General features: G+C 45.1%; 2 protein-coding genes across 6 annotated transcripts in view; both read right to left on the bottom strand.

Annotated features, from left to right (window-relative positions):
- rab3db (RAB3D, member RAS oncogene family, b) overlaps positions 1-8,804 on the bottom strand; it is a 34,198-nt gene extending 25,394 nt beyond the window's left edge. The window contains exon 1 of one of the 2 annotated variants that reach the window (XM_078270213.1): positions 8,456-8,804. The gene's annotated coding sequence lies outside the window, so the exon portion shown is untranslated. Of the gene's footprint in view, positions 1-8,220 lie in introns of both variants that reach the window. The other variant, XM_078270212.1, reaches the window with a different exon arrangement.
- Positions 8,805-14,197: 5,393 nt separating this feature from the next.
- tmem205 (transmembrane protein 205) overlaps positions 14,198-17,041 on the bottom strand; it is a 7,558-nt gene continuing 4,714 nt past the window's right edge. For all 4 annotated transcript variants that reach the window (XM_078269093.1, XM_078269094.1, XM_078269092.1 and 1 more), the window contains one exon: positions 14,198-17,041. This exon is cut by the window's right edge and continues 305 nt beyond it. The gene's annotated coding sequence lies outside the window, so the exon portion shown is untranslated.

The raw sequence follows: 17,041 nt of genomic DNA, 5'->3' as shown, positions 1-17,041 counted from the left end.
AGAGAGAGGACAGAGCTATCTGTCTCTAAAGAGAGAGGACAGAGCTATCTGTCTCTAAAGAGAGAGGACAGAGCTATCTGTCCCTAAAGAGAGAGGACAGAGCTATCTGTCCCTAAAGAGAGAGGACAGAGCTATCTGTCTCTAAAGAGAGAGGACAGAGCTATCTGTCTCTAAAGAGAGAGGACAGTGTGGCAGACTACCTGACCACAGTTACTGATACCAAACTAAGAACTACATTGACCAGGTACAGACTCAGTGAGCACAGCCTGGCCATCCAGACAGGCCGCTACAAACAATCATGGCTCCCCAAAGAGGAGCACTTCTGCCAGCTGTGCAAGAGAGACGGAGTAGAGACAGAGCTGCTCTTCCTGACAGAATGAACACAACTGCAGCCAGTCAGAACTCAATACTTCCCCAAATACAAGGAGGGAGGAGGGGAGGGAGGAGGAGGGAGGGAGGAGGAGGAGGAGAGAGGAGGGAAGGAGGGAGAGCTCCTGCACAGCTTGGGGTGCAGAGCCCAGCCTCCCGCCTCTCTGTGGTCAGACTTGTCACCGTGGAGACCAGCTGCCAGTAAGACCCATTAGTGGTCAAAACAGTCCGCTCACGAAGCTTTTAACCGGCCAGATGGAGAGAGAGATATCTATCACAGGAAACAAGAGACAAGAGGAGACAGGAGAGGGGAGGAAACAAGAGACAAGAGGAGACAGGAGAGGGGAGGAAACAAGAGGAGACGGGAGAGGGGAGGAAACAAGGAGACAGGAGAGGGGAGGAAACAAGAGACAAGAGGAGACAGGAGAGGGGAGGAAACAAGAGACAAGAGGAGACAGGAAAGGGGAGGAAACAAGGAGACAGGAGAGGGGAGGAAACAAGAGACAAGAGGAGACAGGAGAGGGGAGGAAACAAGAGACAAGAGGAGACAGGAGAGGGGAGGAAACAAGAGGAGACAGGAGAGGGGAGGAAACAAGAGACAAGAGGAGACAGGGGAGGGGAGGAAACAAGGAGACAAGAGGAGACAGGAGAGGGGAGGAAACAAGAGGAGACGAGAGGAGACAGGAGAGGGGAGGAAACAAGAGGAGACGGGAGAGGGGAGGAAACAACGAGATGAGAGGAGACAGGAGAGGGGAGGAAACAAGAGGAGACGGGAGAGGGGAGGAAACAAGGAGACGAGAGGAGACAGGAGAGGGGAGGAAACAAGGAGACGAGAGGAGACAGGAGAGGGGAGGAAGCAAGAGGAGACGGGAGAGGGGAGGAAACAAGGAGACAAGAGGAGACAGGAGAGGGGAGGAAACAAGAGGAGACGGGAGAGGGGAGGAAACAAGAGGAGACGGGAGAGGGGAGGAAACAAGAGGAGACAGGAGAGGGGAGGAAACAAGAGACAAGAGGAGACAGGAGAGGGGCGGAAACAAGAGGAGACGGGAGAGGGGAGGAAACAAGGAGACAAGAGGAGACAGGAGAGGGGAGGAAACAAGAGACAAGAGGAGACAGGAGAGGGGAGGAAACAAGAGGAGACGGGAGAGGGGAGGAAACAAGGAGACGAGAGGAGACAGGAGAGGGGAGGAAACAAGAGACAAGAGGAGACAGGAGAGGGGAGGAAACAAGAGGAGACGGGAGAGGGGAGGAAACAAGGAGACGGGAGGAGAAAGGAGAGGGGAGGAAACAAGGAGACGAGAGAGGGAGGAAACAAGAGGAGACGGGAGAGGGGAGGAAACAAGAGGAGACGGGAGAGGGGAGGAAGCAAGAGGAGACGGGAGAGGGGAGGAAACAAGGAGACAAGAGGAGACAGGAGAGGGGAGGGAAACAAGAGGAGACAGGAGAGGGGAGGAAACAAGAGGAGACGGGAGAGGGGAGGAAACAAGGAGATGAGAGGAAACAGGAGAGGGGAGGAAACAAGAGACGAGACAAGGAGAGAGGAGACTGGAGGAAACAAGGAGAAGAAACAAAGAGAGGAGAAACATGAGGAGAGGAAACAGGAGAGGAGAAACAAGGAAAAAGGAGAGGACAAGAGGAAACAAGAAGAGAGGAGATGCAAGAAAACGGGAGAGGAGAGAGGAAAGAGGAGAGAGAGGAAAGAGGAGAGGAGAGAGAGGAAAGAGGAGAGAGAGGAAAGAGAGAGGAGAGAGGAGAGAGAGGAGAGGAAAGAGGAGAGAGAGGAGAGAGGAGAAGAGAGAGAGAGAGAGAGAGAGAGAGAGAGAGAGAGAGAGAGAGAGAGAGAGAGGAGAGGAGGAGAGGAGAGGAGGATGGCTGCATGAGTAAAGAAAACCACAAACCCTAACCCTCAGGAATCATTAAATACGCTCCTGGCCCGAGGTGAAGATGATGACACGGTTCTAGAAGAAGTTCCTGTTTTGACTGGACCCAGCTCTGAACTTCCTGTCCCCTGAGGCGTGAGGAAGACTTTCAACACAGCTGCCTGTGCAACCTCGGGTGCTGCCTGATGAAACGCTGCTGCTCACCAACAAGCATTATTATATCAATATCGTTGTGGTATTCGAGGTATTTGGTGAAAAATATTGTGATATTTGACTTTCTGCTGATGGCCCAGCCCTAGCTGCCGTATAAACACAACCTCTCCAGAAACAACCTCTCTGGGTGCAGAGCGTGAGTCTAATCTCTGTTTACAATCAACACCGGCCGCCACATATTGTGTTTCCTTATTATATTTATTTTTTAAACGCTATTTAAAACTCGCAGTGTATTCGTTCAGCTGCATTTCCTTTCCTGCTCTCCTCCGTCTCTCTGTCGCACACACACACACACACACTAACTCCAACACACACACACACACACACACACACACACACACTAACTCCAACACACACACACACACACACACTACACTAACACACACAAACTCCAACACACACACACACACTAACTACACACACACACACACACACACACACACACACACACACACACACACTAACTCCAACACACACACACACACACACACACACACACACACACACACACACACACACACACACACACACACACACACACACACACACACACACACACACACACACACACACACACACACTAACTCCAACACACACACACACTAACTCCAACACACACACACACACTAACTCCAACACACACTAACTCCAACACACACTAACTCCAACACACACTAACTCCAACACACACACTCCAACACACACTAACTCACACACACACACACACACACACTAACTCCAACACACACACACTAACTCCACACACACACACTAACTCCACACACACACACACACACACACACACTAACCCAACACACACACACACACACACACTACACTCCAACACACACACACACACACACACACACTAACTCCACACACACACACACACACACACTAACGCCAACACACACACACACACACTAACTCCAACACACACACACACACACTAACTCCAACACACACACACACACACACACACACACACACACACACACACACACACACACACACACACACACACACACACACACTAACTCCAACACACACACACACACACACACACACACACACACACACACACACACACACACACACACACACACACACACACACACACACACACACACACACACACACACACACACACACACTAACTCCAACACACACGTTTGTTAGCCTATCTCTGTGGGGACCCGTCATTGACATATTGCATTCCCTCGCCCCTTACCCTAACCTTAACCATCACCACTAAATGCCTAACCTTAACCCTTACCCTCACCCTAACCAGAACCTCATTCTAACCCTAATCCTAAAACCAGGTCTTAACCCTCAAACACACCTTTAACCTTGGGGGGTCCAGCATTTTGGCCCCACAAAGCTGTGCAGACCCCACAAGTAAACTGGACTCCCGGTTTTTGGACCCCACGAATATAGTAAAACAAGCACACACACACACACACACACACACACACACTAACTCCAACACAGACAGACAGACAGACAGACAGACAGACAGACAGACAGACACAGTTTGTCTCCATCAAAACAAGAAAAGACGGCTGGTGAAATTCACAAGGTTACGAAAGATTGGTATCTCGTGAACACCTTTACACAATCACATTAAAAAGTGCTATAAAAAATATTTTATATTTTGAATACCATGTTGTCAGTGTGTTAATGTTGAGTCCCGACCCGACTCTTATCAACAAGCGATGGCGTCTGCTTTAGGAAGTTAACTAGTCGCTGTTAGCGGTAAAATGCAGTTGGGTTGTCGAGGTCAGAACACGATATGTAGCAGCTGTCAATCAAATAAACTCATTATAAATAATGTCATTGTTTTACTCTGACACTGAATGTTTGCTGCTTCGATCCAGATGAGTATTGAAAAGTATTTTCGGAGCCTGAAGAAGGCCCGTGTTGAGGATGAGGAGCAGCCTGACCCGGAGGGACCAGTCTGGACCAGAGCTAACAGTCCCACCAGTGGAGTAGTTATGGTATTAATCTGTTTACAGTGTTTTCAGGCTTCAACCAGTGAGAGACTCAGGGAGAGAGAGAGACAGCAGGAGAGGAGGACAGCATCCACCAGCGTGTCCTCCTCAGTTTTTGATACTTGATTGTTACGAAAATAAGTACCCTCGCGCCACAAATTGCTTTTTAATCTGTGGGAAACACCGTCTCCCAAATAAAACCCAAATCACATGATGCCCGTGCTGTGCGAGGGTCTCCGGGGGACATGTTTTGTGTACTTAAACATCCCATAACGAGGTTTTCCCAACGATTATAAGACTTATAAGTAGGGTTGGCTATCGTTTGGATTTAAACGATTCCGATTCCTAAACTGATTCTTGAAAAACTGAAAAATGACATCAAAGATGAAATATGTTGACTAGTGATCCCGGTCAGTGAACGGTTAATATGCTTTTACGTCTGTTTTGGTGAGCCCAGAGGGAAGATATGGCATTTTAAAGGTAGCCTACATTTACGGTAGCTAGCTAACGCTAGACTACAGAGAAAGGGGGATATATATATAGATATATATATATATATATATATATCTCTTTTTTTAAGATTTTTTTTGGGGGCTTTTCCCTTTTATTGTGGATAGACAGGAAAGGGGGAGAGAGATGGGGGAGGACACGCAGCAAAGGGCAGCAGGTTGGATTCAAACCCGGGCCGCTGCAGGACTCAGCCTACATGGGGCCACCGCTCTCACTGGGGGAGCTGGAGGCCGCCCCGAAAGTGGGATATTTTACGTCCGTTTTGGAGCGACGGAGGGAAATTATTTGTCGACACATTAAGTGGAACTGAAATCAGGAACCCAAACCGTTGTAATCCGGTCTGAATCCTACCGGCTGCGTAGTGGAACCAGGTTTCGGTACCCAACCCTAGGTTTGAAGGGCAGAACCTACGATGTTTTGGGCACCTCCTGGATGTAAAGTCAGTCAATGTGAGCATCAAACATGACTTTTCTAGAGCTGTGAGAGTATTTGATTACTTCTCAACTATTAAATGAATAGTCAACTACTCTGATAATCCATTAACCATCGTGTTGTCGTCCCGTCGACCTGCAACTTTGTTTTTCTGGGTCAACATTTTAACGTTTTGGTCGTCTTTTTTAACCTGGTTTTTGTCACTTTTTTTTTTTTTACATTTTTGTCACTTCGAGAAGATTGTCCCGATGTTTTGTCACTTTTTTTTTTGTCACTTATTCGGCGCTTTTCCACCACATTTTAAGCTTTTTCTGAAATTCGACACTTTTTTCCAACGTTCTTTTACCAATCATCAATGCTATAATAATATATAACAATAAAAACACCCACATTCAATGAAAGAAGTGAACTGATCATTTCTTTTACTTGTGAAGAGCGTCGTAGCGAACCATCCACGTTAGTTTTGTTGACAATTTGGTTGAAAGAAACCCAAAATTTCTGATATAGAAACTTTTTCATAATGGCTCAAATTTGACCCGAGGACACCAGGAGGGTTAATTATTTTTGATGATGATAAAACTTCTCTGATGTCAGCTTATTTAAACACTGTGTAATGTTTTGAGTTGATTCTTAGCAAGTATAGTAGTATGTAGGCTACTATATATATATATATATATATATATATATATATATATATATATATATATATATATATATATATATAGATGATCAATGTGCTCTAGGTGCCAAAACAGATCTATGTTTGGTACTGCCAATGTGTTGGATTGTCGTGGTTCATGTGTGCAATAAACATTACACTTTACACAAAAAATCGTGGCAGAGATCGTGATATCAAATCTAAGCTAAAAAAAACTCATGATTCATATTATTCCCCAAATCGTGCAGGCCTAATCAGTGTTTCCCAAAAAGCAATCTTATTTTTACGTTTTGGTCGTCTTTTTCGACACTGTCGTCGCTCATTTACTGTATATTACATCTTTGTTAAAAAAGGAGAAGAGATAACCTTTTAAGAGATGATTGTAGAGGCGGTATGAGCCTACTTTGTGTTTGCAGACACCCTGAGCAGCATAGTAAACATGCAGCACATGTGACTGGGGTTACCTCAGGCTTAACAGCTGACGGGAAAGCTGGAGTAAAGCCCCAGACACACCAACCAGACGCTGACCGTCAGCAGTAAAGCCAGTGGGACTGATCAGTCTCCCCGAGTCGGTCCAAAAAGTTCCTCAGAACACCGAAGAGACGAGACGTAATACGTCTCCATAACAGCAGGCGGCGCTCATCTGGATTGTCACCTAAAAATGAAAACCAGCAGCTGATTGGACGAACGCGTCACGTGGGTCTGGCTGCTCCCCGACCATCATGGCGTCTCGTTCAGAATACGATCTCATGTTATCCTAAAATAGTTCACCGTAACGTGTTTCTGGAAACATCTGAAGAGAGAAACAGGCCGTGCAGCTGCTGAATCTGTCTTCATTTCAGATCAACAAAGGTCAGTTTATCAGATTAATGTCAGATGTTGAGAGACTCTAGTCACGCTCATCCTGCTCCCCGTTTCCTGGTTAGCTCTCCACCAATCACATGGGTCATTGAGTCCGACTGCCCGCCCTCCGACCGAGCACGTCAGGTTGGCCCAAATGAAGGCCGACGGCCCCTCTGACGGACGACAGCACGAACACACCGACCAGACTGGAGTCAGCGACCTCCCAGACTGTCAGACGGCTGATTATCAGCTCGGTGTGTCAGGGCCTTTAGAAAACAATATCACTTTTGAGTGGGTAGCTCTATGCTGCGCGAGTGTTTTCCCCCAGGTCTGTGGAAGACTAAAACGTGAACTATACTAGCCGCATCCAAGGTGGTGCGAGCAGAGGTCTCGCACGGCTCTTTTCTTTCTTTAGGCCTGAACGAGTTCGCCGACAACGTGATGCCAGGACTCAGAGTTAAGATGAGCTCTTTTATGGTGAATGAAAGGCTTGATCCATCCAGCACTGACGTCAACGCTGCTGCCAGCGCCCCCTCTGTTCAGGAGAAGACTGCAGCTAGTGTCGCGAGCACCAGCGCTGGTAGAAATAGTCACGGCGATCCCATGACGTCACATTTGCACGCGCCAGCTCGGCTGCGTCTAATATATAAGAGCCTTAAGGCGCAGGTATTTGGCAGGAGGGGATAACTGTCATTATCCATTAATCTGTGGATTATTTTCTGGATGAATGGATGAGTTGTTTGGTCTCTAACATGTCAGAAAATTATACAAAAAAATGTGGATCAGTGTTTCCCAAAAAAGATGTAAAAATGTTCTAGTTTCTTCTCTCCTCTGTGACAGTAAACTGAATATCTTTGAGTTGTGGACAAAACAAGACCTTTGAGGACGTCATCTTGGGCTTTTTGGGAAACAATGACTGCCCAAAAACCTTATAGGTCCTTTTTGGCACACTGGAGCAGCATTATCTCCAGTAAAACAAATAAAAAGTCCCTCAGCTGGCACTGTTAGCCAACCCCGGAGCCATCAGGCTGCCTGCCCCGCTGGAAAGGACCAGTATTGATTAGTTGGCAGCTGCCACATCGGTTATTTCATTAGGGGGGAAAGACTGAAACACAAACAGTGATCGGCGATAAAAACTACGACATTAGTTTCATTGTGACGAACAAAAACAGATTCCCACGTTGAGAATCATTCAGTGAGGATAAACTTGCGTAAAGTAGAAAGAAAACGTAACTTTTTTACTCTGAGTGAAGGTGCCTAATGTTAATTAGCACTCGGTGTTTTTGGAGGAAGCGCGAAGCAGAATCAGACATTTTGAACTTACCTTCTTTTGAAAGAAAGCAGACGTCCAACTGAAGTTAGCAGTGATGGTTTAGAACGTTAGCAGTGATGGTTTAGAACGTTAGCAGTGATGGTTTAGAACGTTAGCAGTGATGGTTTAGAACGTTAGCAGTGATGGTTTAGAACGTTAGCTTCCTTATCGACTTTCGGTCAGTGGAACGTTCACGTCTCGCGGCTGTGTTCCGCCGGGATGCCGGGGGAGAAAGTACAGGTAGCACCTGAAATATCCTTTTCTGCTGCTGTAACAGCACCGGCAGCCGCCCTGCTCTGCTCTGCTTTCCTCCCTCGACAGGAGACTTTTTCCCGGTTCTTCGTTCGCGGTGTGGAGCAGCTCCCAGATCTCGGTAGTGTGGCTGCCGCTGGAGCTGGAGAGTTAATACCGCCGCTGTACCAGGGTGAAGCGTACTATACACACACACACACACACACACACACACACACACACACACACACAGCTCGAGGACAGGAGAGGGCTGTGTGCAGTGCGTGCGTACGTGAGCGCGTGGACAACAGATCAAAACGCACACACCCCAGAGGAACAAGACGACGATCCCAAACAAACGTTTAACACAATGACACACTCAACTTCAGGAGCGATGCTAGGATCAGAGCTTTAGGGGGGGCCTGCCCCACCCTGCTTAATCAGTCATTTAACTGGATAACAATGAATATATGTACTTATTATTATAACAGAGGAAAAATGCAAAATAGTGAACATATGAAAAAACTCCGAAAGTAGGTGTAAACAATAACTAAACTGACTGGGTTACAGGTGCATTGTATTGGCGACAGCGACACAGGATATTAAACCTGTAATAGTTTGCCCTCTGTCACTAACAGACAAGTTCCCAATCACACTGTGTGTGTGTGTGTGTGTGTGTGTGTGTGTGTGTGTGTGGGGGGGGGGTTGTGTGGGTGTGTGTGTGTGTGTGGGGGGGGGGTTGTGTGTGTGTGTGTGTGGGGGGGGGGTTGTGTGGGTGGGTGTGTGTGTGTGTGTGTGTGTGGGGGGGGGGTTGTGTGGGTGTGTGTGTGTGGGGGGGGTGTGGGTGTGGGTGTGTGTGTGGGGGGGCTGTGTGGGTGTGTGTGTGTGGGGGGGGTGTGGGTGTGGGTGTGTGTATGGGTGGGTGTGGGGGGGTGTGTGTGTGGGTGTGTGTGTGTGTGTGTGTGTGTTATGATTGGGTCATGTGTAAATGTGTGGATGTTATGTATACAGGGTGATGTATGACTGCTGTAGTACTTATTTATTGTTCATTTTATTATTTTTGAACATTATACACATTGTATGCTAATGCACTTTTTAACTTAAACTCTTAATGGATGTGTTGGCTGTACAACTGAGTTGCTGTAGAGGCGGGCTCTACACCAATCACAACCGTTGAGGCGGGCTCTACACCAATCACAACCGTTGAGGCGAGCTCTACACCAATCACAACCGTTGAGGCGAGCTCTACACCAATCACAACCGTTGAGGCGGGCTCTACACCAATCACAACCGTTGAGGCGGACTTTACACGATGACGACAGCGCAGCGATGGCGAGCAGCTTTTTGTTTACATTCAACATGACGGCCACCGAAGCGCAGCAGCCCGTTGATGCCGCTGTCGCTGCTACGTCACCCAGATCGTTGCTCTGATTGGTTGAAGGACTATCCAATGGGCCCAGAGGCATTTGAGCGGCGTCCGTTGGTGACGCCCCTTTGGAAATGGGCTGTGAATGAAGCTTCCCCAGACCCCCTCTCAGTTACAGCTGAGAAGGGTCTGGGGTCAGCCAGGCTAGTTGTGACATCACAACGGTACAGAAGTCCTGACGGCTCGTTTAAAGGCACAGTTTCTGAATTGGGGCTGTGTGCTTTTCTCTGTGGATTGAGCGTTTTGACAATATGGGACCTTTAATTCTGTCTATCTGTTTCCATACTGTCTTTAGAAAGCAAGATGATTACTGAATTCCCGATCACAGATGGAGAAAACATCTTCAACATGAATTGCATTTGTGAAAGCCTTCAACTTACTTTCAGTTCCGGCTTTTTATATTAAAATGCGTCATTATAATCCAGCGTCAGTGCTGATAACAAGCACAGAGGCTCTCTCATCCCGTAGCCGGCCAGCACAGCAGTGCTCGCCGCATTCAAGGCTGCTCCTCTCAAAACCTGATGTGCGTCACTGCTAATTAAATTAAAAGCTGCCTCTTTTAAATCCAATGTCTGTGTTCACTCATGGATGTGAAGCTGAGGATTAAAGGAGCGCCTCTTTCCAGAAGAATCCAAGAAAACAAGTGTTTGCTTTGAGATAGGGATGTCACGATCAGAGATGTTCACAGGTCAGACTCGAGTCCCCATCTCTGGTCACGATGCACAGACAATCGTTTAAAAATGGATATACGTGACGGTACATTTTCACTCATTTGTCTGCAGCTCGTTCTGTTAACCCTCGTGTTGTCTTCCCGGTGACCATTAACTTGTTGTCCTTCCGGCTCCAAACTGAAATGAACTTTTTTTAGCACCTTTTTCCGGCGTGTTTGTCACTTTTGGCCATTTTTTAAAAGTTTTTGTCAAAAAAGCTTTCAAAGCTTTCTTTATTTATTGTCAATAAACTACATTTATATGACATTATACCTCATTTTTGAGGTAAAAAAAAGCAGAAATTATGAATTATTTTGACTAATGGAGGATGTTGAGTGGATCACAGTCTGGTTCAGTCAACTGTAGCGTAGACATACACGCTGATAGCTCAAAATGCGTGTATGTTTTGGCAAAGTCATATCACGTTGGACTGCCCAGACAAAGAATATGTGGAACATGTACTTTTTGCATGTGAGAAATATAAAGATAGTAGAATAAACTGGCAGGGAATGGGAGGAGAGAACTCAATACATGATGTACTTGAAGAAAAGGGTTTGACACGAGAGAGACTTGGAGCTTTATTTCATAATGAAAACAATATATATAATATATAATGTTTTTTTGTTTGTTAACTTTGAATGAATACAAGCCTAGACTCTATGAAGTTCATGGTATTACACACTCCTGTACAGTTGGTGGCGGTATAATACAAAAGTAGTAATCTGCCAAGAAAAAGAAGAAGGAACAATTTGCACAATCAATAATTCTTCGATGCAGCTGTGCTGGAAACCTAGCCTGGTGAGAGCGTCCTGATCTGGCGAGCTCCAGTTCTCCACTCACAGATCAGTCTGGCATCTTGAGACGATCGTCCAATCAGCGTTGGTTTTGAGGCGGGTTTAGGTGTGATGCAACGAGAAGCGACTGTTCAGTCTGAACAACGTGGCGGCTTCCACGGATGAGATGAGCGTAGCTATCGCACCAGTTTGATCTGAATCAGAAAGTATTCCTTCGTTGAAAGAAAAGCAACAAACGGCTCTGGAGGCTTTTCTCGGAGGAAAAGATGTTGTTGCTCTTCTCCCGACTGGTTTCAGCAAGAGTTAGACATATCGTTGATCTGATTGGTTGATTTGGTCCGTCTATCACCAACATAGGTGGTGATGGACGGATGGTTTATCCAATCAGCTAACCAGGATTTTCGCCCCTTCCCAAAAGTTCTCCAACAGAAAGTTCCCAGATGGATATGCCGAGCAAACGCCAACAATCCATCTGGAGTCAGGTTACTGGAAACTATCCATCAGACTTGAAGAAGGAAAAGTCAAACTTTAGTTTAAAAGCATAATTAGGACGTAAGCGCCACTTTTAAGATTGACCGTGTTGTCGTTTTTCGGTCAAATGGCCTTTTGAATGGGAGAGCTATCACTATCACTATTTCTTTTATTATTACTTTTTAAGATTATTTTTTGGGCATTTTTAGGCCTTTATTGACAGAACAGCTGAAGACATGAAAGGGGAGAGGGGGGGGGATGACACGCAGCAAAGGGCTGCAGGTTGGAGTCGGACCCGGGCCTATCCAGGCGCCCAAAATATCTATGTTTAAACCACTAAGAAGGCTCGACACAACATGAGACTTTGGTCCAAGTATCACCAGGGACTCTACACCTTAACTCCACCGGTGACCAAGATATCCTAAATCTGGGGCTCCTTGTTTTGATGTCGACTCGTTGTGACTGCCGAGGTGGTAGCAGCCGGAAACAACAAGAGCTACGTGAGTTGTTCAAACCTTTTTTAGTAAACTCTGAACACAACCAATGTTGTCAGTGCTGTGGTTAAGGTGTAGAGTCCCTGGTGATACTTGGAGCAAAGTCTCATGTTGTGTCGAGCCTTCTTAGTGGTCTATAAACAGATATTTTGAGGCTAGCATCGTAGCGTCCCTAGCTCTCCCATTCAAAAGGCCATTTGACCCAAAAACCAGAATACGGTACATCTTAAAAGTGGCGTTTCCGTCCTAAATATACTTTTAAATGAAAGTTTGACTCGGGTACATTCACAAAAAGACCCTAGGTTGGATTTTGGCGAGAGTTACTTATTATTTCTTGCAGTATATCTATGTACTTTATACATATATAGTTAGTTTTCTTACTCTTATTTTTTTAACCTTAAATCTGACTGAGCAACTCCAGCTTAAGTCCCCTGAGGGGATAATTAAAGGATGCTGATTCTGAAATCTGTTGACGAAGGTCCCGAGGGGCCTCAACGTTTATGGTGACGCTGTAGCTACAGCAGAGACCTGGGTCTTCCTTCTTCAGTACACTTATTATCTGGAAGCACAATATTTTACATTTAAAAGGCACTAATCTACAGGAAGCTGTGCTCAGCAACAAACTGTCCCTGAATCCACCTTTGTCCAGACATCGCCCCCTGCTGGGGAAGCAGGTAAACTGCCACACACTACCTGAGGTTTGGGGATTATTATGTGTGTTTTTAAAATAACTTGTGTTCTTAATGATGATGAGGATATATAATCAAATATTTAAAATATATATTTATAATGCTTCTTATTTTGTAAGACAGTCTTAAAGGCCCAGTGTGTAACGTGTTGAGTTGTTCTTTATCTAAATATGTGTTCACATGAGTTCACCAACTCGTCCTTTCTCATGAATATTTACCTCCACCATCAAGTCCTAGTATTCCTATTGGCTGGAATGTTACATTAGCGTTAGCATGAACTAGACGCTCCATATTCATGCTGCATCTAGAAATATGTCAGCTGGTAAGAGACATACAGGACATACTGCTCCACCTTAGTGAGTGTGTGTGTGTGTGTGTGTGTGTGTGTGTGTCTCTGTCTCTGTGTGTGTGTGTGTGTCTCTGTGTGTGTGTGTGTGTGTGTGTGTGTGTATATAAGGGACATACAGGACATACTGCTCCACCTTAGTGAGTGAGTGTGTCTCTCTCTGTGTGTGTGTGTGTGTGTGTGTGTGTGTGTGTGTGTGTGTGTGTGTGTATAAGGGACATACTGCTCCACCTTAGTGTGTGTGTGTGTGTGTGTGTGTATAAGGGACATACTGCTCCACCTTAGTGTGTGTGTGTGTGTGTGTGTGTGTGTATGGTGTCTGTGTGTGTGTGTGTGTGTGTAAGAGACATACAGGACATACTGCTCCACCTTAGTGTGTGTGTGTGTGTAAAGGACATACAGGACATACTGCTCCACCTTTCATGTTGTCTCTGTCACATGATGAACTCCCAGCTGCTGCTAATGCTGCTAACAGGTATCGTAGCTTCCTGAAGAAGGAAACATGGAGGACCACACGTATTCAAAATCCAGATTTCAGGAACAGGAGTCTTCTTCTTCTTCACCCAGAAACAGAAAAAGGAGATTGAAAAGAGCAAGAGAGCGTCTTCTTGAAGCGTGAAGGCTACCGTAGCTGTGATACGTACTCTGAACTGCGTGGTGTCAGAGAGTTGATGATATATGATCTCAACGTTAGACGGGAGACACTCACACACACTGGACCTTTAAGATATCTTTTATACAGTCAAAGCTACAGTTTTCATGTTTTTTTGGACTCAACCGTCCCAAATGCTTATGTATGTTTTGTAAAGCAGTACTGAGTTACAGCTCTGACTCTGACCGGTTTTATTCAACAGGTAGAGATTCTGGGTCAACAGCAAGCCATGGTCTCATTCAAAACACATTCAAATAGAATATGAAATATGCATAATTACCAAAGCTGCAAATGTAAAAAACAAAACCAATCGATGGCAAAAACTTGTGAAGTATCAACAGCAACTTTTAATTTCTGCAATTTAAATAGAATACAGTGTAATAATAATGTTGTTTTTCTGCAAAAAAGACCAATTGCTGTAATATATATCAGGGATGCACTGAGTCCAGGATTGGGCTTCTGATTGGGCTGAATATTGGGCTTTTTGACGGGGTTGGGTTTCTGCTGAACCCTACGCTGTCACTCCGCGCTACGCTGGTCGCCGTAATGACGGCGCCGTTGATTACAGGAAGGTGTTTACGTAGGTGGAGCTTCAATGCAGCAGGCTGAGAGGAAGTGGAAATGGAACTGGTGAGCAGAACAAGTGTTGTTTGGCAGTACTTTCAGTCAAAAGAAGGCCATTCAAGTCCAGCTACATGTTCAATCTGCAATGCTGATTAGTCTGGTGGTGGCGAGGACCCTAAACAATACACAACATCACCGCTGTTACAACATCTGGTATGAAACATCTGGAAGAATACGAGCTGAGCATGAAGGAATCTACAGACAGCAGCCAGAATGCAGCAACTTCAGGTACGGCAAAGGAAGGACAGTCACAGCTAAAAACTGGTGTTAACCAGACAGCCTCTCCAGGCTGTCAGCTGTTCTCTCTGAGTCTCCCTACAGTGCTCGTTAGCTAACGTTAGCTTTCTAATTTCACCCCCCCAACATGCCTTCATCATACACTGGTTAGCCAAAATCTGGCGATAGCGATGTGCTTTCCTACGATGTGAAAAGACATTTTGAAGTTGTTACACTGAACTACTGTAGAGGCTGTGGACGTTGTTGACTTCATTCATGTGTTGACGTGTTAGTGGACTCAGGATGGGGGGAGGATTCAGCAGAATCTTTTTTTATTTTTTTTGGGCATTTCTGTCTTTATTAGAGAGGAAAGCTGAGATATGAAAGGGGGGGGGGGGAAAGACATGCAGGAAAACCATCACAGGTCAGACTCAAACCCTGGACCTTCTGCGTTGAGGAACAAACCTCTACATAGGTGCGCCCGCTCTACCAACTGAGCTCACCGGCCACTGGATTCAGTGGAATCTTAACCAGTGGATTCGGTGCATTCCTAATATATATATACATCAAAAACTTGTAAATGTTATGCTGTAATATACTGTAACTTATGTTTATTCATTAACAGCACTTCTACAAGACTTTGTTGGCCACTTTTTAGCTTTTAGGTATTTACGGTAAACACTGTTAAAAGGAAAACTTGGCTATTGTTCATTTGATTTGTATTTTCTCATTACAGTAGCCTAAAAATATTATAAAATTAATTTGAACTGAATGGTTTCTGAACATTAGGTCAATGTAATAACCTAATTTATTAATTGTATTAAGTTAATCCAATGACAGTGCAGTAAAGTCTTTAAGGTTTTAGCTACCGATCGACAGGATGAAAAGTGCTAAACTGACCAGATACAAGCTAATAGCAATGTTTAATTAACAATGTTTAATTAACAATGTTTAATTAACAATGTTTATTAAATGCTAAATGACAACAAAGATATCCTTCATAAGGACATCTGGCAGCAGGAATGCAAAACTCAGTGTAATAACTAGGGCTGGGTATGGTTTTGGATTGTGGTACTGACACCAACACCGTGACACTGATACCAGTTCCTTTAGATACCAATCTTTTTTTAAGATTATTTGTTCAGGCATTTTTAGGCCTTTATTTGACAGGACAGCTGAAGACATGAGAGAGAGGGGGGGGGGGGATGACATGCAGCAAAGGGCCGCAGGTCGGAGTCGAACCCACGGCCCATGTGCGCCTGCTCTACCAAATGAGCCAACCCGGCCACGACACCTATCTCCTAAAATCCATCCATTAGACAGCCAATCACAAACATTATTAGATCTGCGTGCCGTGGCCGGGTTGGCTCAGTGGGTAGAGCAGGCGCACATTTACGTAGAGGTTCCTGCCTTGACGCAGGGGTCCAGAGTTTGAATCCGACCTGTGATGATGTCTTCCCCCTCTCTCTCTCCTAGCTGTCCTGTCCATTAAAGGCGGAAAAGCCCCCAAAAATAAAAAAATAAAACAAGAATACTGCGTGACGCTGATGAGATTTACTCCTTAGGTATTAAAATGTGGTATTATTGATACTCAGTACTAAAGAAGGCAGTTCAGTCGGTGCCTAAATACTGTATCGATACACAGACGCCAAATATGCATCTGTTATTATATATATATATTATTATATATGTGTTGGTCAGTTTGTCTGCTTGACTATCCCATTCTGCAGTGAGATGAACAGACAGAGAAATGTTTATTTTTAGATAAAACAGATGCTGACAGTTTCCTTTTGGGGACATATTTTGAAATTGGGAAACATTTGAAGTTGTAAATAAAGGTATATATTGCAATCTGTTTATCCTTTGTGTTGTCTTCCCTTCAACCTTGAAAAAACACTTTTTTCTGACATTTGACGCCTTTTTTACACACATTTTTTGTAAATGCATTTACAAAATGCATTTTTTCTTCTTCACATTTTCAGCGTTTATTTCTACGTCCCATATTTCCTGATATAAAACAAACATTTAAAACGGGTCAATGTGACCAGAGGTCAACACAAGGGTTAAAAAAGCAATACTATCATATCGTGACATAAGTACCGTGATGATATGGTATTGTGAGACCGCTGGTGATCCCCCCCCCTAGTACCCAGCGCTAGTATTAATGACATACTACTCGT

This window comes from Sander vitreus, chromosome 15 (assembly GCF_031162955.1).
Source record: "Sander vitreus isolate 19-12246 chromosome 15, sanVit1, whole genome shotgun sequence".
Lineage (NCBI taxonomy): Eukaryota > Metazoa > Chordata > Actinopteri > Perciformes > Percidae > Sander > Sander vitreus.
The sequence above is the reverse complement of the archived record's forward strand: the minus strand, read 5'-3'. Positions and strand labels throughout refer to the sequence as shown.